Here is a 26,283-nt window from a genome sequence, read left to right as displayed (position 1 = left end):
TGTCCGCTTGCGGAGGGGGTGCCGTTCCGTTGTCCCCCATCCTTCCTTTAGTCGCCGTCCCCGCCGTGTCCCTGCGCCAAGGGGACCGAAACGCGGCGTTTGGCACAAAACAATCCGCTCCCGGTTGTTAGCGATGCGCCTTCCCATTCCGGTGACATGACGCTGGGATTTGTTTGGCAAATGCGGGATGTAAATCCATCCCGGATGGTGCGGAGAAGGGGGAGGGTGGGGGATCGTGGTGGGGCCGCGCTGCTTTGAAGAGCCCCTCTCTTCCTATTTGGGGGGGTGAAAAAAAAATCCCATTGGGTGCAGTTTACGTTCAAAAGAGCTTTATCAAAACATTTTCCAGTTGAGACACGAAAATAGAAAGCAGCGGAAGAATTCTGCTCCACCTCGGAGGAGACGTGGGGAGAATTCACGGAGCACAAAAGGGTTTTCTCCGAGGTTATAATTAATACCCTTTTGTCGGGTTTTTTGTTGGTTATTTTTTTTTTTTTGGTGAATTAATATTTTCTGAGGGCTGCCTTCAGATGATGAATTGTGCCGAGGCTGCTTGGAACGCTCGGAAACGGCAAAAAAAAACCACACACACACACAAAAGGATTTTCTTTAGAAGGAGACGAGCAGCTCCGGGAACTTAACAATTACCAAGGGCAGAAATAAAGGATCCGGGCAGAGGATGGGCAGAGCTGCCCGGGCTGGGATGGCACCGCCGGGGAGGTCGCCGCCAACCGGGGCACAAAGGAATGTCTTTATTTTGGCTGCGACCGGGGTTTTTTTTTGTGCTGGTTTCTGGGAGTGCTGGCGCTGTGCGTGACCCCGGTGGGCGGTGGGGTCAGGCAGGGTGGCCGCATCCTCGTGGGGCGTCTATGGGGGTTTCTGTGGGGGCTGCGGGGGGCCGAGAGGCCGCCCCCCCCCTCCCCACCCCCCCCAGGGGAGGTCCCTGCGCGCAGCCCGGGATGCGGCTGGAGGGATGTGCGGGGATGTGCGGGAGCTGCGGTCGCCCGGCGGCTGTGTGTGCGTTTGGGATGGAGACGGGGACTCTTGTCTGCGGACGTGGGAACCATGACGCCCTGGGAATGCGGCCCGGTGCTCTCAGCGTCCATCGCGGCTGCCGTCCACCCCCGACGGTCCCGAGAGCGCGGCGTCACGACCTGAGGTTTGCCGGCCCGCAATAGGGATCAGATGTTTGTGCCGGCTCCGCTCAGTGACTCAGAGCCGTGAAAAACCCAGAATTGCGCGGACGTGAAATTCCTCTGCTCTGTGGTCGGAAAGTCTCCGGGACGCATCTCCAAGCTGGATGGGGGGGGTTGGGATCAGCCTTCCTGGGGGCAACGGCGGTGCTGCCACGGCTGTCCCTCTATGTGGCTCTGGGAAGGGTGCGTGTGCCGCGTTAGCCACCAGTAATTCCTTTATGCTGAGTAAAACTTAAGCCCTCGTCTCACTGGAGTCATTACTGCGAGATATATATATATAAAAATATATATATATTTCCCTGCCCAAAGAAAGATCTTGGATGTCGAACACAGGCATCTTTGTCTTCCTCAAAACTGCTGTATTATGATGGGTACAGATCCTGGCTTTGTGTGTGTGTGGTGTGTGGGGTGGCTTCCCCCCCCCCCCCCTTTAATTTTTAGACAAATGACAAAAGCATGCAGGAAAGGAATGCAGAAATGCCAGGCTTAATATAAAGCATGCGGCTGCGCTGCATGCCGGGAATCCTAAAGGATACAAAACCTTTAACGGTGGCGGTTAATTTTTAACAAGTTCCCTGGCATAAATATTTATGAACAAAAGTTTTACACCATTATCTCTGGGGTTCATGGAGAGAGAAAAGACCTTTGGTGGATTTTGACAGTGGGCCATTATTCCAGCATAACAAATCCACGCTCCCAGCCGGCGCTTCCTAATATAGTAGAATGCGGCGTTGCCCTTGAGCCGTGGCGGCTGCGTATGGGTGGGCGAGGGGCTGGGGGGGCCTGGGGGGAGCGCTGCTCTCTGTATGGCTGTGCTGGTTATGATGGGAGCATCGGTGCTCGGTGAGGTGGGTGCAATGCCCTTGTGATGAGGAGTGTGGATTTTGGAGCCGTTTCCTCCCCGCTCTTGGCTTTTGGGAGGGGTAGCTGATGTATGAGGCGCTTACTAATTAATTCATTGCTTTTTAGGTGTTTATTTTATCCTACCACGTGGCTTAAAAATACTCCAGACCGCATAAAAGGGGTAGGCAGGGCTTCACCCATCCCGTCCCGATGTGTGCTTTGCATATATATTGTGCTCTTTACATTTGTAATTGTTTTTTGTTAACTGGCCTAATTACAACAGCGGATTGCTGGGCATTAAATCTTACAGTTTGTTTATAGCTGCTCCCTTGTAGGTGAGGTATTCCTTGAGCACAGCCTGAGCTGTATTACAGAAAGAGCAGTGCAGGAGGATGGAAAACAGCAGAGGTTCCTGCTGGGAGGGCTGAGGATGCTCAGACAGCTGGAATTGTAAGTTGGTGTTGGGTTCTGTTGGAGTGGGTTTATTTGTTTGGCTTTGAAGCGTATAAACAGACCCTCTGAAGCTGGGGTCTCCCTTCTCCCTTCAGGCAAAAGGATGCTAGGCTGGGGGAAGGGTGAGGATGTAGAAGGTGAGAAGGGAAATATTTAGTTGTGGCTTTGAAGAGTAAACAGGTCTGAGGTGTTCTTTGGGAGGAGGGTGTGGGGTGTGGGGCAGGAGCTTACCTGTGCCAGGCAGGGGCTGTCTGCTGGTACGGCAGACCTGGATTTTGGCCACACAGAGGTGGTGTCTCATAGGTGATATTTAGCTGTGCTGAGCACGTGTGTCTGTGTGCTGTTCCTGAAGCTTAGCATGAGGGAGCACACCTTGCTGTCGGTGGATGCTCTCTGTGGTGGTCGTGCTCTGAGGCTGTTCCTTCTGACCTCAGATCCAACTTTGGGCAGGCTTTGTGAGCTGCCTCATCTCACGGCCCCACTCAGCTGAGTACAGCAGCAGTGTTGGGGAAGGCCCAGCAGTGCCTTGCAGGGATCACAGCACAACATGCGTGGATGCCAAGGGGGAGAGCATCTCCCTCTGTGCATGTGCATTGTTCAGTGCTGAGGGTTCACGGCACAGCAGCGTTTCCCTCCTAAAGGATTTCCCAGTGCTGCACTGTAAGAGCATTGGCTTTTTGTCTCAAGCTCTTACAGCTTAGGATTTTGTGCAGGATTGGGGTTAGCCCTGCTAAAATGCTGCGGTTCCGGTAATGCACAAAGTAATGAAATGGTGTGTTCTGGGCACATGCTGCCAGTTGGGTTGGTTTTGGGTTTTTTTTCCCCCACTTTATTTATTTATTTTGCTGGCTTTGTTCAAAACAAAGCCCCAGATGTGCTTAGGAGGTGATGTGTTGGGATGCCAGCTTATGGGCTGCACGGTGATGCATCAGCCTGGCTATTGATGCCTGGAGATGGGCAGCACTGCTGCCCTGTCCCTGTGTCCTGCTTGGGTATCTCAAGCAGGGACAGGATGGCTGCTTCCCCTGCGAGCCCAGGCCTTCATCCTGCTGGGACACCAGTGACAGCCACCACTGCTGCATTCCCCATTGAATCCCTGCTGCTCAGCTCCGCTCCCTTGATGAAGATGAGAGCCCTGTCAGGGGAGTGGCAGAGCAACAAATGGGTCCCTGAGATAAACACTATTTGCATGAATGAGTGACAGTGGCTTTGGATGTCAAGTTAAAAGCAGCAGATCTGGAGGATGGAAAATTAATATATTATACTTTTTGTCTCCCATTTGCTGGTTCTCATCGCTTCCGATTTTCTTTCTGATGATAAGGAATGGTTTAATTTTTGTTTAGAGCCGGTGGTGTTTATTTTGGTAGCAGTTCACCCTCTGCTCTGCGTACAGAAGCTTTCTCTTGAAAGCACTGAAACTATATTAAAAGTGCTTTTGGCTGTCATCTTTTATTTCACTTCTCCTCCGTTCTTTTCCCAAAGCTGGGCTGTTGCTGTAGCAGATCCCCCCAGCACTGTCTGGCAGCATTTTCCCTGTGGTGCTCTGTCTAAACTGGAGAGAGAAATGGGCAGCAATGGCAGGATTTGGTTTTCTCTGGCTTTTTGTGCTCGCGTCCCATTGAAGCCTGAGCAGCTGCCCCAGCCCGCACTGCTTTATCCTTTGGAGGCAGCGTCCCATTCCCTTTGCTCAGAGCTGCCCTGGGCTCCACCAGCGACCTGCAGAGCTGTGGGGTTTCTGTGCTGAAATGTCCCAGTGTCTCTTGGACCACAGCTGGGAAAATGCAGGGCGAGCGTCGAGCATCTGTCGGCAAAGGGGGAGGAAACCAACCCCCTCCCTTTCTTATTTTCTCCCAATTGTCCTTGCGTGGTGTGGCGTCGGCTATTATGGGTTTGTAAAATGGAACTATATGTGACCTTTTTATCTTACAAGAAATAGGTTAAGCCATTTTTAAAGAAAGTAGTGGAGTCAGCAGTGCTGCCGGAGGAGCCGCTTTCGCATGGTTGATGGGCTGTGAAGCCGCTCAATGGACTTTGGTTCCAGAGACAATATCTGTTTAAATTAATCTTTGTCAGATACATGCCACCGCAGACAATTCAAATTCCATTTGCTTTCTGATCTCATAACAAAAAAGCACCTTACACTGGTTCTTTTATCGTAAAATTAACTTTTGTCTGTGTGTCCTGGAAACAGGGGTGGCATAAAATCTAGTTAAAAGGCTTCTCTTATTGGAGGATTCGGGTTCTTTGTACCAGGCGGACTTTTTTTTTTTTCCCCCTTTTTTTTTTCTTTTTTTTTTCTCTTTTTTTTTTCTCCTCTGTGTGCATTTAAAAAGAAGAAGAGTGTTTGAGATGGATTAGAGAGAATGCCAGCAGATGGACTGATTCTGTTGTTGCTGCTGGCAACCATCTAAGCAGCCATTTTGAACAATGCTGATACCGGGGTACTGATAACACAAAGATGAGGATGGGATAAATATCCAGCCAGTCCCTCGCTCCCCGCTTGCTCCTCCTCCCTCCCTTTCACACGCAGGCTGCAGCCCTGTTATTAGAGGCTGATTGTTTCCAGAGGAATACTTCATCCTCGAGCTGCTGCTGTTCCTCGCGCCTTGCTTTGCCTCCTGCTTGGAGGAAGCTTGGGCAGAGCTGCCCCTCCCAGCAGGGCCATGTGTCTTGGCAGTGCTCCTGATGCTCAGCTCCTTTCCGTGTTGCTCCTTTCCGTGCCCTGATGGGTTGCCTGCTCCTTCCTATAGGAGTGGCCACAATTTCCTTCCTTCCTCATTCCTGTTTTCAGTGCTGAACTGGGAGGTGTGATGGCATTTGATGGGGTTTTGGGAGGTGCATTGTGATCTAAATGAGCCTGGGATCTCTGGTAGCCCCGTGCTCACTATTTTGGTGTGTGGCTGCAAGCAGAGGGCATCTCTTCACATGTCTACTGGTCTTCCCTTCTTCTGCTCCCACCACCTACTGGCTTCTGGGTGCCTGGGCTCTGTTTAGGACCCAGGTGTACTCCTCTTGGAAGGACCTTAGGGTCTGTAGTGACACATGGCACAGGCTGCCCAGGGAAGTGGTGGAGTCACGGTCCATGGAGGTGCTCAAGGTGAGGGTGGATGTGGCACTGCAGGATGTGGTTAGTGGACATGGTGGGGGTGGGATGATGGTTGTACTGGAAGATCTTAGAGGTCTTTTCCAACCTTTGTGGTTCTGCATTTGTATTGCTGGATTTCTAGTGCTGGAGTTGGTGGCCTTATTTCTTTCTGTTTTGTTTCCCATCTCCAGGTAAATAACACTCTCATGGATCAAGAAACCCCCAGCAACCTTCATCTTTTTTTGTTTTGCTAGGAAAAAAACTGCTTTTGTGTTTTACAGGAGGAGTCAGGCTGGGATGAAGGGCTTGTCCCCAGGCCTCCAAGTTAGCGCTGCCACTTAGTCTGCAGCAACCCCTCTGCAGCAATTTTGCCATCTGTGAGCATGATGTGACCCATCATGGGGGCTGCAAAGCAGGCACTTTATCCCCTTTCTGGAGCTGGCTTGCAGAGCATGGGCTGAAACTCCTGCCTGCTCGCACTGCAGCATCCCTCAGACCTTGGTATGGTTGCTGTTCCTTCCTTCCTTCCTTCCTTCCACCATCCGCACATCTCAGAGAGATCTGTATGTACGTGTACACAGTTCCCTAATTATACACAGTAGATGAAACTTTACAGTAAAGTAACAGATGTAAGAATTAAAAAAGGAGTCGGGCAAGTGTTTCACAGTTTCCTTTTTTAATTTGGCCCCTCGATCTGCTGCGTTTCTGTTGCATTTTGAGGCAAATGTTACCTTTCGTTTCTTTTCTCCTGCTGCAAAGTCTCTTCTCCCTCTTGAGTCTCTCCTCTTTAAGCTTCTCTTATTTGATCCATAAATTGTGGACGAGACATACTTGACACAGTTACTAAAATAAGGGGCATCTGGCCTGAAAGTTGAAAAATCAGGCTGTGGGCTTTGCTTCTGAAGTGCTATTCTGTGTTTTTGGGAAGTTGCTGAGTTGGGCTGAGCTCTCTGAAGAGTTGTGCTAAGAGAGAGCGATGGTCTCAGCAGGCTGGCTGTGTCTGAGGTCAGCCGGCATCGTTAGCAGATGCTTTTAGCAGTTTAAGGCACGGTGGGGTTGCCAAGTGCTGATTGCAAGGAGCTGATTTGGTTGAAGCTGTGCTGGAAGGGCTCTGCTGGCTGGCCTGGTTTGTGCCACTGCCTCTGCTGCATGGAGAGCCAGCTTGGGGGCTGCGGTGCCCAGGGGAGCTCTGAGTGCTGGGACTCAGTAGAAGGCACAGCAATGTGCACTGCCCGCCATGCTCGGGCTGTCTCCATCTTTTGAATTTCACTTGATGCATGTTACCTACGTTTGCTCAGTCCCGCAAGATAAGTCATGTTTGTCAGCTCAGCCCACGTCAGGTGTCCTTGCTGGCAGCTGTTTTGAGGTCTAGGAGACACTCAGGTGCTGGCATACGAAGCTGCTCTTTCTTACCACTCTCTTCAGCTTTTTTTTTTTGCTGTTGAAACCTCAAAGCAACAAGAGGACAAGGCATTCTGAAGGGCAGTGGAGCTTTGAAGGGCCCGAAGCACAGTTCCTGTGGGGTGGAGCTGAGAGAACAGGGATGGTTGGTCTGGAGAAGAGGAGGCTCAAGGGGAACCTTATTGCTCTCTTCAATGCCCTGAAAGGGGTTTGTGGTGAGTTGGGAGTCAGCCTCTTCTCCTGGGTAACAGCAACAGGATGAGAGGTGGCGGCCTTGAGTTGCCCTAGAAGAGGTTCAGGTTGGATGTTAGGAACAATTTCTTCTCCAAAAGAGCAGCAGTGCGCTGGCACAGCTGCCCAGGGAGCTGGTGGGGTCACCATCCCTGGAGGTGTAACAGAACTGGGGGGATGTGGCACTGAGGGATGTGGTCAGTGGGCATGGTGGGACTGAGTGACTTTAGGGGTCTTTTCCAGCCTTAATGGTTCTGTGTGCGAGCAGCCCTTATCTCTTGGGTTCAGTGAGATGACTTGGTGTGAAAGGCTTGCATGCCCTGTGCCTTTCTGGAGCTGGAGGTGTCTCACAGTGTGCTGCTGCCCACTGGGGTACCCTAGGGGTAGAATGGGAGCTCATATGCTTGCTGGAAGCGCATTAGAAAAGATGCTGTGCTTGCTGGGAGAGAGAGAGAGAGAGCAGAGGAAATTTGCTGTGTTGCCTTTGTGATAAAGATCTCTGCATTGTGATAAAAATCTGTTGCTACTTAGACCCTGTAAAATCTTAATATCTCACAGAAACTGGGCAGGATGAAGATGAATTGTCTGATGTTCTTAATCTGTGGTTCAGATCCTCAACTTTCTCTGTAGAAAAAGCGGGTGGTTGATGTGGGGGAATGAGTTGATGGGAATTGCCCAGGTTTGAGGGGGATGCTTGAAAGTGTTGTTGTTTTAAGCATGCAAGGGACTCTTCCTGAAAGACCAGAGCTTCACAATTCTTTTGCAGTTGAATAATGCATGTGCAGTGAGGTGAGGGGAAAAGATACCAAGCCAAATGAAGGCGGTGCAGGGGATCACCGCTGTGTTGCACAGGGGAATCTGTTCCTGGACTAACAGAAGGGTCCAGTGCTGTGTGCTCCCTCTGCTGACATCGCTGCTGGTGCAGCATGGCACCCCTGAGGCTTTACAGAAGGGCTTAGTGAGCAGGGCTGCTTCTCAAGTGGAAATGCTGGATGCTGGAGAGCATCCTGAAAATGAGACTGATGCTTTTGCAGGGCGATCGTTTGCTCTCTGTTCTCACCAGTCGATGCAAAGCATCAGTGAGGCTTTCCCTTTCGGTGCTGCCTGTTTGCCTGGTTCTTGGCTCCTTTCTGGTCGCTCCTGGCTTCACGCTCAGCCTGTGGTTCAAAGGCTGTGGGAAGTGCTGATGTCTGAGGCTTGTTTTTCCCCCACCCATCCCCACACCCACACGCTGGTCAGTCGCTCTTAAGGTTTCCTGGACTGTGAGGTTTGATGAACCGTTAACCTAAAAATGCCCCGAGCGGGAAGAAATATTTCCAAGGTCCAAAAACTCTGCGGAGCCTCTGAAGTGGGATTGGGAGCTGTGGTTTGCCTGGGTGGCTTTCCTTGCTTCTGGCTCTGCTGAGAGCTTCGTGGCCATGAAGGCGTGCTTGGGCTCCTGCAGGGATGGGAAGGCAGCCCTCCTGGCCTCATCAGCCCTCTGAGCAGATGTCCTCTTGGCGTAAGGCTCGGCAGGTTTGAGACAGGATGTCCCTGTGCTCCAGAGAACTGAAAGCACTGGAATCAGTAACAGACTGGGAACGTCTGCATCCAACTCTGAATTCCTGGGGAAGAGGATTTGGCAGTCATGGGCTGTATCAGTGGGTAGGCTCAGCATTGCTGGAGGAGGGCAGCACCTTTGTATGCTCACTGTCTCTGCTGGGAGCGCGTTGAGCCTGGGTTTAATGGGGCAGTGTGGTCGTACAGCCCTGACTGAGGGATACCACTGCCCTCCTTGCCCAGTGCTTCTGGGAAGGGGTTGTTGCCTTGGGGGAAGAGCAGCTATATTTAAAAGGTGGTGACTGTCTGTTGACTCAACCAGTGGCGGTTTTGCCACAGCTGTGATGTGGTGATGGAGTGGAGTTGTGGTGCTGTGGGAATGGGAGTCCTCGCAGTCTCATTCCTTAGGGTGTTCCTATGGAGATTTTATGGGGGTTGGGGGGAAGGGGATGGTACTTCTGCACTCTGTGTTGGTGCTCAATGCTCCAGACTGGCACCGACAATGGTGTAATGAAAAAAAATATGCATATGGCATCAGATTTCCTTTTTTCCCCCCTAACTTTTCCCCTCCCCATCGTGATGCCCTCAGCAATTTGACTTTGCTAAATATTTTAACACTTTTCTAATTGCAGCCTCGGTTAAATTTCCCCTGCTAATATTTGAACAGGGTCAGTGTTCTGGAGGAGGAGGCATCTGTCTGAAGGGCTCTCGCTGGTGTCTCATCCCTCCTTGTTTGAGGTGCCTGAGGTCATCAGCTGAGTAACAGCCCCGTGAAGCCCAGCATCCCTATTGTAGCATCCCTATGGGGGATGCTTGCTATAAAACTGGAGGGCTTAGTCTTCCTGGAGCTCCTCCTGTGCCATTTTACTGCAAAGCTTGGCAGTGATGGAGGAGTTTGCAGCTTATGGAGGCTGTCCCATGGACCATGCAGGATGAAGCTTCTGGTAGCTCTGGTCTGTGAGATGCCTTCTGCCCAACCCCAGCTTGGATAGGGTTTTTGGGTTTGGGGGGACGGAGGCATGCTGCTGTTATCAGAAAGTTGGGTGAAAGGTTCTCCTTGGAGCTTGGGAGAATGAATTTATTGTTTAAAAGGGTAACGTGGGGTGAGAGAGAAAGAGAAGCAGGCTAATCTTGCATTTTAAATATATTTAAAGATTCCTTCTGTTCGAGTTTGCTTCCTATCCTTGATCAGAAGGAAATGCTGTTAGCTACAGAATGGAATAAATCGAGGGCACCCTTATCTGTGCAAGATAAATTACTATTGTTTAGGGAAGACACTCCAGGGATTGAAGAATTTAATTAAATACACAGGGATTATGAATATGCATGTAAATTAGACAATCTAGATATGACATGGCTACAACTGCAGGGAATTGTTCGAACTTAAAAGTGTAATCATTCTTTTTATCAGGACGTGGGGATGGGTAACAAATGAGAAGATTCCCGTTGCCATTTGCCACCGACTTGGCTGGTCTCAGGTCATTAAGCACTGGGAATTACCTGCTGTGGATGGGCCCTGATGAGCCCGTGGGGATGGTGCTTTTTGCTACCTGGGCCCTAATGAGGCGCTGCAGCAGCTGGTGGAAGAATGAGGCTGGGTGAGGGGCTGCTGCTCTGGGGGCCTGGATAAGGGTTTGGGGTGCAGTGTGCCTTCAGGTGGTGCTTGCTGTCATGGTACTGTGCAGGGGGGAAGGAGCATCCTCTGCAAAGGGCTCAGGAAGGTGCTTGGTGCGGTAGTTTTAAGTCATCTCCCTAAAAATTGGGGTTGGGAGAGATGGTTAAGGGAGTGGATATAATGATTGGTCAGGTTGGGGGTGTGTACTATTCTTCTGCATCATTGTGTTCCATGGTTTTGGTTTGTGACTCCCAGAGGCATCATCTAATGACAACGCAGGGAAATGTTTTCCCTTTTTCCCTGTGATTCCTTTGTTTGGCTTCACCTCCATCCATTCGGTTTTGTCGTTCTGCCTGAATCATTTTTCTCTGTAGTTTGAGTCCAGGGTGAAGAAAGAAACTGTTACAGATCATCCACCCTATGAATGCAGGAGACGTGGATGTGATCTCGCATCCGACATGACCCATCAGGAGCCATGGAAGGCCTTGCTTTTTGTCAAAGAAAAATATCACGTTGGGAGCGTGTCTGTGCGGGTGTGCAAGTGCACAGAGATGGGTCTGAACGTTTGTAATAAAGTATTTCTAATAAAAATTTAATGTCCTCAAGACAGTGTTATGGTAGCTCATTACTATTAAAGGTCATTTGAAGAGTATTGATCCTAAATGTTACAGCCGAGTGTAAACTTTGAGTGTTACAGTTATTAATGTATATTTATGATCCATGGGATAGGTGTAGAAAGAAAATGGGGATATAAAGATTTTGGTGAGCTCATTTGTTCCAGAATTGCCAAAGCTGAGTTCATGCAGCTCACCTCAACTTTTAAGTGCATCTTTCTTTGTGTTCCTCAGGCTGAGGTGCTTAACTCTGCTGGGTGGTTGTGATGGAGGTACATCAGTGTTTGATATTGGGAATGCTGAGGGCTGAGCTCAGTGTGTGCCTGCCCTGCCAGCGTAACCAGGAGCTGCGAGGAGCACATGTCTGCTCCGAGCCTAATGAGGAGGTGATGCCACCAAAAAGCAATTATGGTTTGGTTTTCTTTTTATTAAATTAATTAAAAACGTGAAGGTTGGGTACTGAGAGGGCAGGTGGTGCCGTGTTTGTGTTTTTAGTACACTGTAATGCACCGATGTTTGCACATCTGAGGCAGAAGGGCTGAATTCACCATGAATTTTAAGGTGCTCTTTGCATTTAAAAACAACCAAAACCAAGGGACAAAAACCTGCAGTGGCAGGAGGAAGATAAACGGTGCTTGTGATATTTCAAAGTCACATTAATCTTTTCTTTTTCCTTTTTCCTTTTTAATGTATGACTTTCTCCAGGGAAATTGTCTCCTCATTGACTGCGGCGGATTAATGTGCACAGATCAGCTCCCGCATTATTTCCCTGTTTTGACAGGGCGCTGATTTCTGTCTGCGCGTCCCTTTCTGCCAAGACTGCAGCCCAAGCTCTCCAAGTTTGGAAGAGCTCCATGCTGGGAAGTGGCAAGGAATGGGAAGCTGTGCTTCTGATGCGCAGCGCTGTGAGTGCTGGGGCTGCGGGTTTGGTGGTGTGGGTGGTAGGATTTGTGCTGCAGGTCATCCCGTATGGTGGCAGCCATGGTGACGTTAATGGTGACGTGGCTGCTTGCCTCCCGGTGAGGATCTGGCGTTTGGGTATCCAGTAGCAGGAAGGAGCTGCCTTTGGGTAGGCTGCTGCTATTGGACAAACCCTTCCAAAGATCCTGCTGTGCTTTGGGCCTGTTGATGTCAGCATGTGTATTTTTTAAATGGCAGTTAAATACACGTTTTTTTGGTGAGTTTCGGTGAAGTCGTCTCAAACAAAAGAAGTGACAGCAGAGCTGGGTCTGGCCAAGCCGTGTGAATGGGCCGTGTAATGACAGATTTGGCCTTCTTCTTTTTTTCCCCCATGGGGAGTATCTCTGGGCATGTTGTTGCATTTCTGATGATCGCTGCATCCTGTTTTTAATGGTTTGTCTAGACGGTGCTGACACAACTATGAAAATAGTTTGGTGACCTAGTCTAGAATTAGTGAGCATAGAGAAATCAAACATAGCTTCTGATGTTTGCAATCAGTTTGAATGACTATACTGTAGCAAACCTTAAGGGGGAGGCAGATTTGGAGCTTCTCCAAAGAGCAAGTCATGAGCAGAACGCATCCAAATAAATCCATGCAGTAAATACACAATGGGAAGAGAAATTGCCTGAAGGAAGGTTGGCCACCGCTTTGTTTAGGGACTGCGTGTAAGCCTGGAGCTCCCCGTCATTTGGGCCAGAGTTGTTCTGGGAAGTTTGTAACCTGGACTCTAAACTTTGTGGGATGTTGTGCCCTGTGTTTGGAGAAGCTTCGTCAATGTAGAAATCACGTGTTCCTTGCTAACGTCAGCTGTGTTATTGATGGTGCCTTAGGAAGTGGTAAGCTGTGGGAACCATGGAGCTTCCTGTCAGCTGGCTTAGAAATACCTGGCATGTCAGTGCTGGGGACTCCTGGCATTGACATCGTGCTGGACTTCCACTCGGGTCCTATGAGACCAGCTCCTTGAAGCCCTCCTGGTGAGTGTGTGCCGTGACTGCTCCTGGGTACTTCAAACTAACGCAGGTCTCCTGAGCTTGGATTTAAACACATCTGAGAGGGAGTTGTCTGGTACGCTGCCATCAAATGGGTTTTGTTCTGTGTGGCACTTCCAGGTGTGTGACAGCAGGACTGTGCCCTGCAGACCTCCCAGTCAGTGCAGGGAAGGAAAGAGGCTTTAAGGAGTGTGAGCAGAGGAGGAAGAGGGTGGGATGAGAAGGGAGTTTTACTTGCTATGGGGCAAATGGGTGTTGCTTCATGAGACCGCTATAAAATTTATTGGTGCAAATGCTTTAAAAATACTCCTCTTTTCCCCCGGGAATCCTCAAAGCAAGCAAGAGCAAGGTGGATGTGACCATTAGGGAGCTGGAAAGATGTCCCGGGCTAATATTGACAGGAAATAGCCAATGATTAGAATCATAGAATTGTTTGTACTGGTAAAGACATTCAGCGTCAACCTGACCTTGAATCACATCACTGAGCAAGGCATGGCAATGGGTGGGGGGGCCGTTATGGATTTGAGCAGCCTTATGAAAGCACCAGGCATTTCTGCTGCTTGGGGTCGGTGCTGGTCCTACATCACACCAAGGGGGGGGGAGTCAGCATACAGCACCCGCTGCCTGGATATCTGGTGGTGGCTGTCAGTGCATTCCACGCTTTGCAAAGGCATCATCGCCATAACCAAAGGGAACTGGTTGTGATGTTCCCAGCCTGGCAGGGAGCCTGGCCGGCCAGCACACGCTGGTGGAGGAGGTGTTTCATGACTGTCATTAGTTATGTGCTTGAAGGAGGAAGAAACAAATCTCTGCTGAATTGGAAACCTTGTGAAAAGGTCACGCTTTGGAAAAGCTGTGCATTTTAAGACTGCTCAGCTCTGCAAAGCTGCCTTTGAACTGGAAGTGTAGGAGTTTAACACCCTTGCTACAGCTCTGAGAGTGCATTAAGCCCACGAGACAGGAGCTGGATCCGACACGAGGTTAATTAACTCTTTCAGGGCCGGTGGCCTTGGGATGGCATTTGTGGGCTGCTGGCTACCTGGCCATGCAGGCAGTGTGGCTGGGCTCAGCGTGTTCCTGGTGGGCCCATGCTTTGTGCTCGGGCATAACAGCCTGCCCATGTTAGTCATTTAGCTCTGTGTAAGTTATTCCTGGCCTCTCTGCTTATTTCTTTCACTTGGACTGTTCTAACACCTGCTTCTTCGCTGTCCCTCAAATCACCTGTGTCCCAGTGTGCCAGCGCAGTCTTTGCCTTGTCATCTCTGCCGTGACAAGATTAAGATCCACTCACCCCAATGAACATTGATAGTGAAATTGCTGTTTATCATCCGGCCTGCTATTAACATAGGTAAAATCCCATCATTACAGGCTATTAGTTTGAGATTGTAGGTGCTAATGGCCTCGTTCAGCAGCATGCTAGGCATTTGCAAAATCCGCTGATGTGCAAGAATTGATTGCTATCGATCAGTCCCTGAGCAGGGGCTGAATGTTTTGAAGAGGCTTCAATATTGCTTACAGGGCAGCCAGCCCCCTGCTGTCTTTGCAGCTCACAGGTAAAGAGCCCCCCCTGCTCACCCCCCAAGTCAGGAGCTGAGGGCAGCAGACATACACTGAGGGGATGGGGCTGCTCCATATCCCCTGGGTTGCCATTCCTTGCAGTTAGAGTGCAACGTAAGCTGGACAAGTTCAGGGAGAGACGAGGCACTCTGTGTCTCCTCTGCTTGAGAGCCTTGGATCCCTTCACTGTGGTCAGATTAAGGATGGAGTTGTTAAAAGGGGGAGAAGGAAAGCAAGAAGGGAAGAATGGACAAAACAGTGCTGAGACCATCCAGCTCTTGGGGGCTTCGACCACCCATTTGGTGGGTTGTGTTGTGTCCCCTGTGTCTCTGAAGCTGCTGTACTTTGCACCTTTTCAGTAGCACTGAACTCACAGATGGCATCCATGTTGACACTCCTGCAGGTTAGAGACACTTCTATTGCACCTGCAGCTGAGGTGTATGTGAGGTCTTGGTGAAATGGGACAGGAGATGCTGAATAGGACCTTCTGCTCCCTATGTAGCCTAATGGCTTACAGTGTTAGCAAGAGCTCAGGGCACTGGGAAGGGTGCAAGCAAGAGTGTCTAAAGTCAACACCAACTTAAAATCAGGAGGAGAAAAAGGCAGGAGCATGGATGGAGTCCAAGGAAGTTTGACCTTTCCTCATCTCTGCTCACATTTGAGCACTGGGCGCTGCGTCCAGAGGGACCTCCAACTCCTGTATTGGGCTGATGTATTTTAATTAGATTGTGTCTACCTGGCTGGCTTCCTGCTGGCATAAGGGATTATTCTGAAGAGTCAGCTGGGCCACCTAAGCACCAATCTCACTACTTTTTCCATCTAGCATAGATTTTTCCATTATACATTTTCACTCCTCCATTATTTTCACTCCTTTCCTGCATCCTTGTGGGTGAGGTGGGAAGCAGATTTGGGGAAAGACAAGGTGAAATGCATTGCATGCTGAAAACCATAAGATGCACCCAGGCTCTCTGTATGAGACTGGGAACACGAGGGCCAACCAGCATTGGGTGAGGGCTTCCATTGGCTGGCTATGCATCTCCGTGGTGGGGTTGGGCAAGGCTTCTTCGTGCCCAGGAGTCACCTGTTGGTGTCCTGCTGGCAGCCGATGCGCAGTGCTCCGCTGTTCAGACATCGGCTGGGGAAAGTGCTGATGCAGGCTGCCGCGTCTGCAACGCGCCGCTGCCATCTGCCTCCCTGACGGAGCTGAAGCCGCTGCTTTTTTTAACCTGAGTTTGCTGAGTCTTGGCTAATTAGCTGCCTTTGGAATTTGTGACGTAGGAAAAAAATGCCTGCTAAGTTTGGGATGGGGTGGGGGTGCTGGGGCGCTGCACAGGCACAGGTTTTATTTGCTTTTTAAGTCTAGTTTTGAGCTAAAACACAGATACGCTGTAGTTTGATTTGCTTGATTGCTAAATTTAAACTCTGATGGCATTGCTGTTTCTATATGCAGTGAAAGTAGAAGTTTCTCTTGCTTGCGACCTTACCCTGTGCAATCCTTCAGTGCCTTTCTGTAGGGGAAAGCAGCTGCATGCGGTGCTTGTGGCTGGTCTGCAGGGTGGCAGTGAGCTGGAGGAGCCCTGGAGGGTGCTGGTCTGGAGCAGCTTGGCAGTGGGATGGGGATGGGTGGCTGTGCATGGGGATGCTTGTCTTCATGGTGGGCCCTGTGAGCAGGCTGGGGACCTGCCCCTGTCCTCCTTCCCTTTGCTGGGGAAGCAGTTGGGCACGCTGGGGTTTTGTGACTGGGGAGGGAGTGTGGGTGAGCAGCTAGGACGCAGGTACGTGGTATTTTAGTCCAGAGAAGGACAAGATGAATCCCAACAAAGATGGCTCAGGGTGTTCGGGCACAGAAGGCTGTTTTTGTCTGGGTGACCTATGAGGGCCCAAGGACCCATTTCAGCTCCATTTAGTGGTCATGCCCTGTAATCTTCAATTGGAACCAGTTTTTTGGGCTGCAATTAGGATGTTTCTAGGTAGGCTAAGAAATGTCCTTTCTGTAAAACTGGTTCACCATTCATTTCTGTATTTGCTGTTTGCCCCAGGCTAAGCTGAACAGCATGCTCAAGTAGCCTTGTTGCTTTGGGAAGACATCAGCATGTGAGGTCTGTCTGGCACTTCAAACAAGTACATTTATTTCAAAGTGAGCAGGCTTTTGATCTTTGGGGCTGAGTTACCTGCTTGGACCCATTACACTTCTTGCTGCACTTTCCCTTTTCTCTAGACTGCTGCTGCTTCTGGTGGGCTGGAGGGCCCTTCAGACAGGGAAGGTGAATTGAATGATTACTTTAGGTCTGGGCCTTCCATCTGCTCTAAACACACGGCCAAAAATTCATCCACTGTTATCTTAACACAAATTTTCAGCTTGTGAACTGGAGTGACGATTAGATGGTGCCTGGGCAGCTAACTATCACGAGGCCAAGCAGAGCTGATGTTTCACCCTTGCTAATTGAGTAGTGGACACACTGGCCAAGATGCGTCCAGACATCCCATAGTAGCTAAAATAAATTATCTCTTCTCCATTTTGTCTATCAGGAGAGGGCTTTGTGTACTCAGGGAGGTAACCTGGAGCTGACTTCCTTGGGAGAGCTGGCTGAATGCTGCCTATTTGTAGCTGGGTCCTTGCTCCTTTTCTAGCTGTTGCAGCACTCAGGCAGAGGACAAGGTGCTCTGCCCCACTTAAAGCTTGAGAAGGGGAGATGAGAGGAAGACTTTCTTTAGAGAACTGTCTTTAGAGAACTGTCCTATGTTTTCCCTAATTGCATTTCCTAAGGGTTCTCTTTCTCTCTCTCTCTCTTTTTTTTTCCCCCTTCTTCTTTTAAATCTCCTTCTGCCTGTCTCTGAACAACGTGCGCCATTTGGGAATGCTCTGTGAATGTTTGTCCTTCTGACTCCCTGCCCTTTGGCATCAGTCTTTGGGTTCCCCGCTGAGCCTCTCTAGCTGTCATGACTCTGCATTGCAATGAGATCTGTTTTGATGATGTCCCTGCTTGCTTGGCATCCCAGGAGCTCAGGGAATGGCAGAACCTGGCCGTTTGCTTTCCTTAGCACTTGCCTCTTTGCTGAAGTGAATCTCCTGCTAGCAGTGTGGTGCAGGATGAATTGCTGGGCATGGCGGAGCTCAGTGCCCTGCTGCTTTGGGAGGGCACCTTGCTGAAATTAATGGGGGTTATCAGGGCTTGGAGTGCAGTAGAAAATGGGCTCCTTTCTGATTTAATGCTCATTTGATGTTCAAATGTGTGTTATTAATTGCAGCAACCAAAGAGTGGGGGGTGAAGGGGGGTGCTCTGCTCCCTGGTATTTGGATGTTTGTGCTGTTGGGATTAATTTCTTTGCACAGGCGGAGCATTGCCTCCTTGTATGTGTCCAAGCTGCTTTCTTCCCTGTCTGGTGAGTAGATGGGATGAGGAGGCAGCCTGTTCCCCACAATCTGTAATCAATGGGTTTCACTCTGGAATTACGCCCTGTGCCATTTGATAAAGAAAGAGCTGACACAATTGCTAAATGAAGTATTAGTCTCTTGCTGTTCTTGAGATCTTGCCTATAATTGTGCAACCTTGCTGTGACACATTAATTTGAGCAAAATCTGCACCAAGCAGGAATATTTCAAGGCGAGGAGTTGCAAATGCCTCCAGCATCAGCCCTCTGCAGTACCCATTAGCTTGGCCTGTCAACCATTGAGGAATGGAATAGCAGAGGAATGCAATCACATCTTGCTGATTGCATTTCTGTAAAATCATAGAATGGCTTCGGTTTGAGGAGACTTTAAAGATCATCCATCCCCAACCTGCTGCCGTGGGCTGGGCGTCCCCACTGGTTCAGGGTGTCCAGGACCCATCCAGCCTGGCCTTGGGCATCTCCAGGTTGACAGGTTGAAGATGCGTTCTCATCTCTTGTGCTTACCATGGTGCCAGATCAAGCTTGGTCATGCAGGGCATAGCTCCATTGTGTTGCTTAATGGCCTGATGTCACTAAAAGGGATTGCTGCCAGTAAGAGGTGCCTCTCCTGCTCTCCCGCAGAGATGAGGAGCTACAAGGAGCTGAGTTCTTGGGGGTGGCTTGTGGGGAGCCTCAACATGTTGGGTTGGGCCCATGGTGGCTGCTTGCTTCAAGGAAGGTGGCAAAGCATTTATGGGAATGAAGTAGAGAAGATACTGGCTCCTTGTTTCCAGACATCAGGTTGTTCCCTTTCTCATGGTGCCAGAAGCTTGGCTTTCTGCTCATAATGGTTAATTCTGCTGTAAAAATCATGTTCTCGGTCACTTGGGAATTGTGCTGCAGAAACATCTCCAAAATAATAAATGGCTTGCAAACTCCGAAAGAGCAAGTGTTATAGATTACACTTCCCCCCACTTTCTTCTTTGTCTAAACCAAATTCATATTGGAGAACTTAAAGAAAAAAAATACAATGAAGTCTAATCTCCCTGAAACATAAAACCATTGATCTTTCCTGTGGGGCCTCATGAATGTGTTTCATTTTTGCAGCGTGGCTGTCATCTTGAAGATCTGTGATTAAAGTGAGGTCTTTTTTTCCCCCTCAAAACCCATTTTCATCTGATAGTGAAGCTGTGGTGAAGTCTTGAATTGGTGCAACATTTGCAGCAGCTTTATTATTAGGAGGCAGAGATTACTAGTACTCTTTTGCCACTGAGTTGCTAGCTACCTCACCATCAGTGCTCTTCGTAATGTCTGACTGTGATGTCCTGGGGGTGGGAAGAAGGAAAGAAGCACTTCTGGAGATGAAATATGCCAGGCTTGGTTGCATATAAATAATTTTCTTCTAAAGCCCATCCATACAAAATCAATTTCTGAGCTATTTCAGGCTATGAGAAAGCATGCTGTTCTGCAGAGATGTAGATCATGTGTCCTAACTCTCAGCTAATGTCTTCTTTCCTGGTGATTTGGTTATTGTGAGGACGCATCCTCAAGCCAATTTAGGTGCTGGAATGAAAAGTCAGTGGAGAGAGAGGCTCTGCCTGTGTGTGTGATGCTGAATTTCCTGAAGAGTAAGCGGAGGTTTACTGGCAAGCAGGGCAGATAGGACTCGGTTAAATTGATCGTAGTGATCCGTAAACGTCACCTTGCCTGCCAGGTATTTACATAAGTAGAAATCAGAGTAAATATTTGTCTAAGGATAGACCCTACCATTATTCCAGGTGATGTGCAGACTTAGGAAGTGCAGGTGTCGCCTTCCAGTGTCACCTCCACCCTGTCAGTGGAAGCAAACGTTCCTATTTACGTGCTGGTTCTTGTGGGAGCTTTTCAGTATTTTGAAACTGTTGGATCAGTTGGATGCATTTATCGACCAATTGATTTATTCTTTCAGTGCTGAGATCAGAGTTATTTGCCCTCTAGATTAAAAGCCAGCTTTTAAAACCGGAGTGAATTTATGGACTGTGGTGCATTTTAATTAGAGCATTTAATTAGGAGAGGATTCACGAGAGTGGGTCTTGTTTTAAAATGATCAAAGATGCTAAATGAAAACAAAAGGGAAAGAAATTATGGAGAAGTATACAAGATCATTTATTTTGGGTATCGTCTCTACCCATCAAAGGAGATTGCTTTCTGTTCTGTGCTTTTTGTTCCAAAAATAGCCGAGATGCTGTCTGATTTCAGCAGGTCGATGTCAGTCTCTCTTTGTAATTAACTATGAAAATAAATCGTGTGGCTGGGGGAGGAGGGAGCTGAGTGTCAGCAGCTGCTGAAATAGCTCAGGTGTGTGAAATGGCTACTCCATCTCATTGCCGTTTGCCCTGGAAATAAAGCTGTGAATCTCTGGGTTGTGCTGAATGCCCTTGTCGTCTCCTCTGCCTCTTACAGATGGGCATTTTGCATGTATGGCAGATTTCTCTTCTGAGACTCCTGCTCATCTCTCTGAGCTGTATTAGCATCTCCTTGCTTTCCGTATCAAAGCACTCAGTGTGGGCATCGTGGTTTTTTTTTTCCTGAAAGGCAATGAGGGGACCTAGGAATGGTTTTCTTGACAAAATGCTTCTGTCTGGCTGTCCCCAAGCAGCAAACAATGCGAGGTGCTGATGCTAGGTTGAAAAACTGTGCTGCAGGTCACAGATTGGCTTAGGGTTGGGGGACCTTAAAGATAGTCTCATTCCAACCCCTTTCTGTGGGCTGTTTGCCCCCCAACAAGTCAGTCTGCCCGGAATCCCATCCAGCCTGCCCTTGGCTGCTTGCAGGGATGGGGTATCTGTCAAGGGTTTGGTCTTCAGATTCCTGTGCCTTCCAAAGGATTTCCCCAAAAGCTTAAAACCCAGCATCCCCATGTGGGCCTTAAAATACAGGACCGTATTTTTGATGTAGTGCAAGATCTGATGTCCTCAGGAAATGAAGTCACTGACTTCACCGCATCACCAGTTTCTGCCATGGAAACAGTTGGTGAATTAATGCAAGTTTTGCACAGGTTTAACAGCCATCCTCCTCTTCAGAGCGAGAGGTGGGAGGAACATTTTCTATTAAATTCAGAATTGTTGTCTTTAGTTATTAATTCCTTACATCCTAATGCATTTATCTCTGGCTGCAGTGAGGAGTGGAGAGCTTTGAAATCTAGTTAGCTCAAAAGGATGCTTTCTGCACCAGGGAACAAAGAAAAAGCAGCGCTTTAGTAGGTACGTGGTTTGAAAGGCTGCTTTACATACAGCATGCAGGCTGCATGTCAGAGCCTTGCTGCGTGTGTGTGGGTGGGGAAGGTGCAGATCCCTGTGTCCTTCAGGAGGTGCAATGTGTGGTATAGGTTCTGCCTGAATCCAGGTCTGTGCTTCGTCCAGGTGAGGCCAGCACAACCAGCATATGTGGTCATGTGGTTGAGATCCATTCCTTTTGGGACTTTTTCAGATTGCATTGTGTGGTTGGCCAGGCTTCCCAAAGCTGTTTCCATCTCCAGTTCCTTTGGCATGCTCTTGGCCAAGAAAACATCAAGCTGATGAAATTATAAACCAGAATTGTACTATTTATGTTGGAGAAAAGGTGCAGTTTACATCCACAGGCTCTGTGCAAATCAGCTTACACTGGCTTTTAGCAGTTGAAGTCAGCAGCTGTAGCAAGTTAGGGATGTTGAAATGGAGTCCAGCTTCAGTGCTTTGTGCTCTGCTGTCACGGTAGTCCTGGTACTGGCCAACAGCAGATGTCTCCAAGTAGGTCTTCAGTGGGGCTGGAAGGGGCACCTTGCTGCCCTACCAGGGTTATTTGGTTCGGGGTGATTACTCTCAGGAGGAGATGGCTCAAAGCCCTGGCCAAGGTCTTGGCGTTGTGTCCAGCTTGCAATAATAACAGGAAGGGCCCCACTGCCTCCAGCCTGATCGTGTCAAGCAACGCTTGTTGTGTGCTTGTTGGATGCTGGAGACCAGGTCTCCATGGTGTGGGTTCCTAAGCTCTGCTTTTTCCCTGTCCTCCGGATTGAGAAGGGTGAAATGAGCTGTGGGGCCATGCTGGCCAGCAGGTTTGTTCACATAAGGATTCCCTGCTGCTGTCAGCTCAGGTTTGGATATTGGGAAAACCTTCTCCAAAAGACCAGCGCTGCAGTGGCACAGCTGCCCAGGGAGGTGGTGGGGTCACCATCCCTGGAGGTGTTCAAGAACCGTGTGGATGTGGCAGGGAGGGTTGGGCTTGGACTGGATGATCTTAGAGATCTTATCCAATCTTAATGATTCTATGGTTTTATGGCTAAGATGTGACGTATGCCAACCAGCCCAGCATTGCTCTGTCTGCAGGTGGCATCTGGGGAGTGCTTGAAGCATCCTTGTTAAGGCATGTGGTGTTGCGTGGAAAGGTGACAGATAGTTTGGACAATGGGACAGCTGGAAAAGAGACTCGTGTGTCCTCTTTGAAGTGCCTTGAAGGATATGTTGGCCCTCAAAGAAGGGGAATTCCTCCTGAAGGCAGCTGCTTTGTCTATCTAGATGTGAAGAGTCCTGAAACATCACCAAGATCTCAGGGTAAGCTCAGCTTCAGCACCAGGACCCTAAATGAGCACCAGCACAGGTGGAGGAGCCCAACCAGGAGCCCTTCACATGGCCCAAGGGTCAGAGCAGGCTCTTGCCTTCCTTTCTCTTCTGTCCTCAGAGCCTATTTGGGCAGGACTGAACTGCCACTTCTCTCTGTTTTCCTTCTAGCACACTTGCCCTGAGCTGATGACTGTCGGGTAGGGGAATCATTCTTCATACCTGTTGATTTATTTTTTTCCATATCAATAGTTTCCCTGGTGGACACTGTAACTGTGTTTGTAGGAAGTGGGCTGGCTGGGGTCTGGAAACGAGCATTTTTAAGGCTTAACAAGGAATGATGTTTCAAATATGATAAATGGCAGCGGGTGTGCAACTTTAAACTTCTTTTTGTTGTTATTTGATCTTTCTCCTGCAAGCTCAGCAGCTGACTTCTGCAGAAAATAAACACATGGGAGGAGAAGGGTGAGGGGCTCCTTGGTCTTCAAAGGCAGTTGAACGTTGAGTGTCTGACTTGTGACATCTTAAGGGGGCCCAGACTTCATTGGGGGCATGCAGTGTTTTCTCAAGCCAGGTCCCATCTGAAGATTCTCAGGTGGTTGTGAGTTTGGGCAAAATATTTCTTATGGTGGGGACTACATGGAGCTGTGGTGGCCAAAGGCGACTCTTGTCAGGGCTAAGTTCTGTCATCTGACCTGTACTTAAATTGCATTTGCATCCTCTGCTCTTGCTTTAAAATAGAGCTGATGGTGATAGAAGTTGATGGGAGGTTCAGGTCTCGGTGACTGTGGGGAGATATTCTCAGTTCCAGGAGTTTTCTGAGAAGGTGAAAGTACTGATATGCATCAATGGGTTGTAGTTTTTTGGCATGCAGAAAAGGAGATGAGTCTGGCTATGTGTATTTCTGCAGCACTCAACAGGCAATGGTTGGCTCCCCAAGGGCAGGGCCAGCTGCCAGCAAGCGGCTGGTGCTCAGGCTGTGCCCAGGAGTGGCGCTGGGTGATGGCTGGTGTTCTTTTGAAGGGCAAGGTGGCTGTCATGTGCTAAAATAGGTGGCAGGAGGGGAGGGCAGAGCACAGACCAGAAGATCTGACTGCAGTCCTGACAGCAGGATGTCCATGAGGGCATGGACAGGCTTGTTTGTCCTTTCTGAAAGAGTCCTCCCCTGTCCCAAGCTGCCCCACTTCATGGTGGATCCCTCTTGTTTAGCCTGATTTAAACAGGGATCTGGAAAGACTTCGTTGAAACAATGGCTGAGCCCATCAGTGAGTGGATGGCAACCTGGAAACCATCTCAAAGGCCATTGAAATAGTTCTAGATGGATATTTACACATGTGAGGATGTGAGATTGATTTCACACTGAGAAAACTGGGGGACACAGACAACAGTGGAGCAGTTCCTCAGCCCTGGATGCTTTAGGACAGAGTGTGTACCCTCTTGGCATGGCAGACAAATTGCTTGAATTGCAGATGGGCTAAAGATTGCTGCAGTATTCTCATGGGGGCTGCCTGCAGTCTCTCCCCTGGTGATAACTGGCTGGGCTGTGACGTCCCAAGACCCACCGCGCTCTTGGGGTGCATCTATGCACCAAAACCATCTTGAATTCAGTCACAGCTGAGGAACTGGGCAAACTTTAGAAAGAGATTCAGTGCAGACTCTTGTTCCTAATCCAGGGAGCATGGTGTCTGCTTCTGAAAACAGCCAGGGGCGAATTGTCTGGGATCCAAGGTGGAGGCAGAACAGCAGGGCTTCTAACTGGTGCCAGTGAACTTTTGATATCCTTACTGGCTGAATCCCACACTTTGAAGGCAAATTCGGGGGGGAAATTGCATCTATTACACAGGCAAGTGTTCTTTCAGAGGGATTCCTCTTGCTTGCTGTCTGTTGGCTGAAAGTTAGGTGTCTTTTTACATATGGTCCTCCAAGATCTATGTTAGTCACTGGAGGGAGAGCAGTGCTGCCTGGGGGCAATGCTAACCAGTACTGCGGGGTACATGCTTTGAGTTATTGTCTTGTACTTGATGGTAGAAGAGCCTTGCTCACCAGCATAGATGCTCAGTGGTTAGGAGATGAATCTCACCATCAGCTGTGTGAGTGGGTTGTTTGAAACCAACCACTCCATCTTGCAGTGGATTTAGCTGTATTGGCATAAGCTTCCTGTTGACAGGAGCCCTTCCCACTGGTTTGGCACCCTGAGACCAGAGGAGATGGCCCTGTTGCAGAAGGACTCTGTAGGTAATTTACATCAATGGCTCCTATCTGTGAATTGATCATATGGTCTGTACGAGACACGAGCATTAGTACGACCAACCTCAAGAGCATAACAGTCTTGCAGAGGCACAGGGATGTGGTGGAAGATTTGAAGAAAGAAATGGATGACTTTCTCTTTGAGAACGTTTTTTTAATCTCCTCACATCTGTTCCTCTGCCTTCTTGTCATTTCTCCCCAAAATTTGCACTTGTCATTAACACCAGGAAAGAAGAATCCCAATATGCATATGACATTTTACAAAAGTGCTCTCTGTGCTCTTAAAATCCAACAATTTTGCTGCACAGCGTTCATCTGTAATCAATTAGAAGGCTTCTGATCAGCAGAAGCTGGAGGTTCTGCTCCCTGGAGCTTAACACTCCGCACGAGGAGGTGGGATTGCCTGGCACTTCTCCTTTCACCTGAAAAAGAAATAGGAGCAACAATGAATGAATGGATCAAAAAGCTCCATAATTACTTATTAACCCAGTTCCAGCCTGATCTCGATGTCATATGGTGGTTTTAAAACAGATGGCCCAATGGTGTGAGTATTTGGTTTCTTAAAAGGAAGGATATAAACCTATGTCTGAGGTGTGTGGTGGTGGAGTCACCGGCTGTGGAGGTATTCAGGAACAGCAGAGGGGTGGTGCTGGGGGACATGGTTTAGTGGGCAGTATCAGTGGTATGTGGATGGTTGGACTGGCTGACCTCAGAGCTCTTTTCCAGCTTTAATGATTCTGTGTTGATCTTGGTCCAATGTAGTTTTTGGTTCTGTATCTTCTGGGCCACTAAAATGCATCAGTTCCCTTCTTGCCACTGGGAGAGCTGGCTCCTTAAGATGCCAAGGGAGTGGATTTATGGTGACTGGGAGAAGCAGTAGAAATGTTAATTGTGTCCAGTGGCCTGAATGCTGCGATGTTTCCCTTCTTGGAGGGGGCAGGGGCATAAAAATTACAAATAAAAGGGACAAGGGCTTTCAAGAGGGTAATAGAGTGTAAGATTGAGTATTAAGCCCATCTCCAGCCATAATTAAACCTGCAATTGGAGGGTCTGTCACATTGCTTCAGACCCTTGGAAAAAAAAAAAAAGAAACAACTCGGTTGCTAGCTTCATTAGTAATTAAATGTCCAATTACTGTATGTAATGTTTCTGCTTTGCTGAACTCCACAACTGCATTCATAAACAGCCCTAAGGAAGGCCTCTAATCTGTGCCATTGTTCTTCAAGTGGTTTGCACATGCAGAAAAAGAAAAGAAAAATCAGGCAGACATTTATAATATGGAAAGCAAAGGGGGAAGGGGTGGGAAGAGGAGGAAATCAAATCAGCATCTTCCACCTCCCTCCCCCCTGAGGCAGGATCTCTGCCAAGCCCACAGAGAAGCCCTCAGGCCCCTCGAGCATGCAAATGTAATTTTCTATCCAGACAACACACTTTATTTATTTATTTATTTTAAATCCACCCCTACCCCCCAGAAAACCTCCTCAAATCCCTGAATGCACAACAGAAGCAAGAAGAAAATTACAATGAAAAGAGGAGAGATGGGGGGGGGGAGGAAAGCAGCAACCCACAAACAGAAGGAGAGATGGAGGGAGAATTGAGATGAATA

The 26,283-nt window shown here is 48.9% G+C and overlaps 1 protein-coding gene across 2 annotated transcripts in view; it reads left to right on the top strand.

Moving 5' to 3' along the window:
• Positions 1–26,283, top strand: part of ZSWIM5 (zinc finger SWIM-type containing 5) — an 81,448-nt gene that overhangs the window by 1,284 nt on the left and 53,881 nt on the right. The gene's annotated exons all lie outside the window — the stretch shown is intronic.

The sequence above is a fragment of the Coturnix japonica genome, chromosome 11 (assembly GCF_054131305.1).
Source record: "Coturnix japonica strain WE chromosome 11, WE-NBRP24, whole genome shotgun sequence".
NCBI classification, from domain to species: Eukaryota; Metazoa; Chordata; class Aves; order Galliformes; family Phasianidae; genus Coturnix; species Coturnix japonica.
This window is presented reverse-complemented; position numbering and strand designations above follow the sequence as displayed.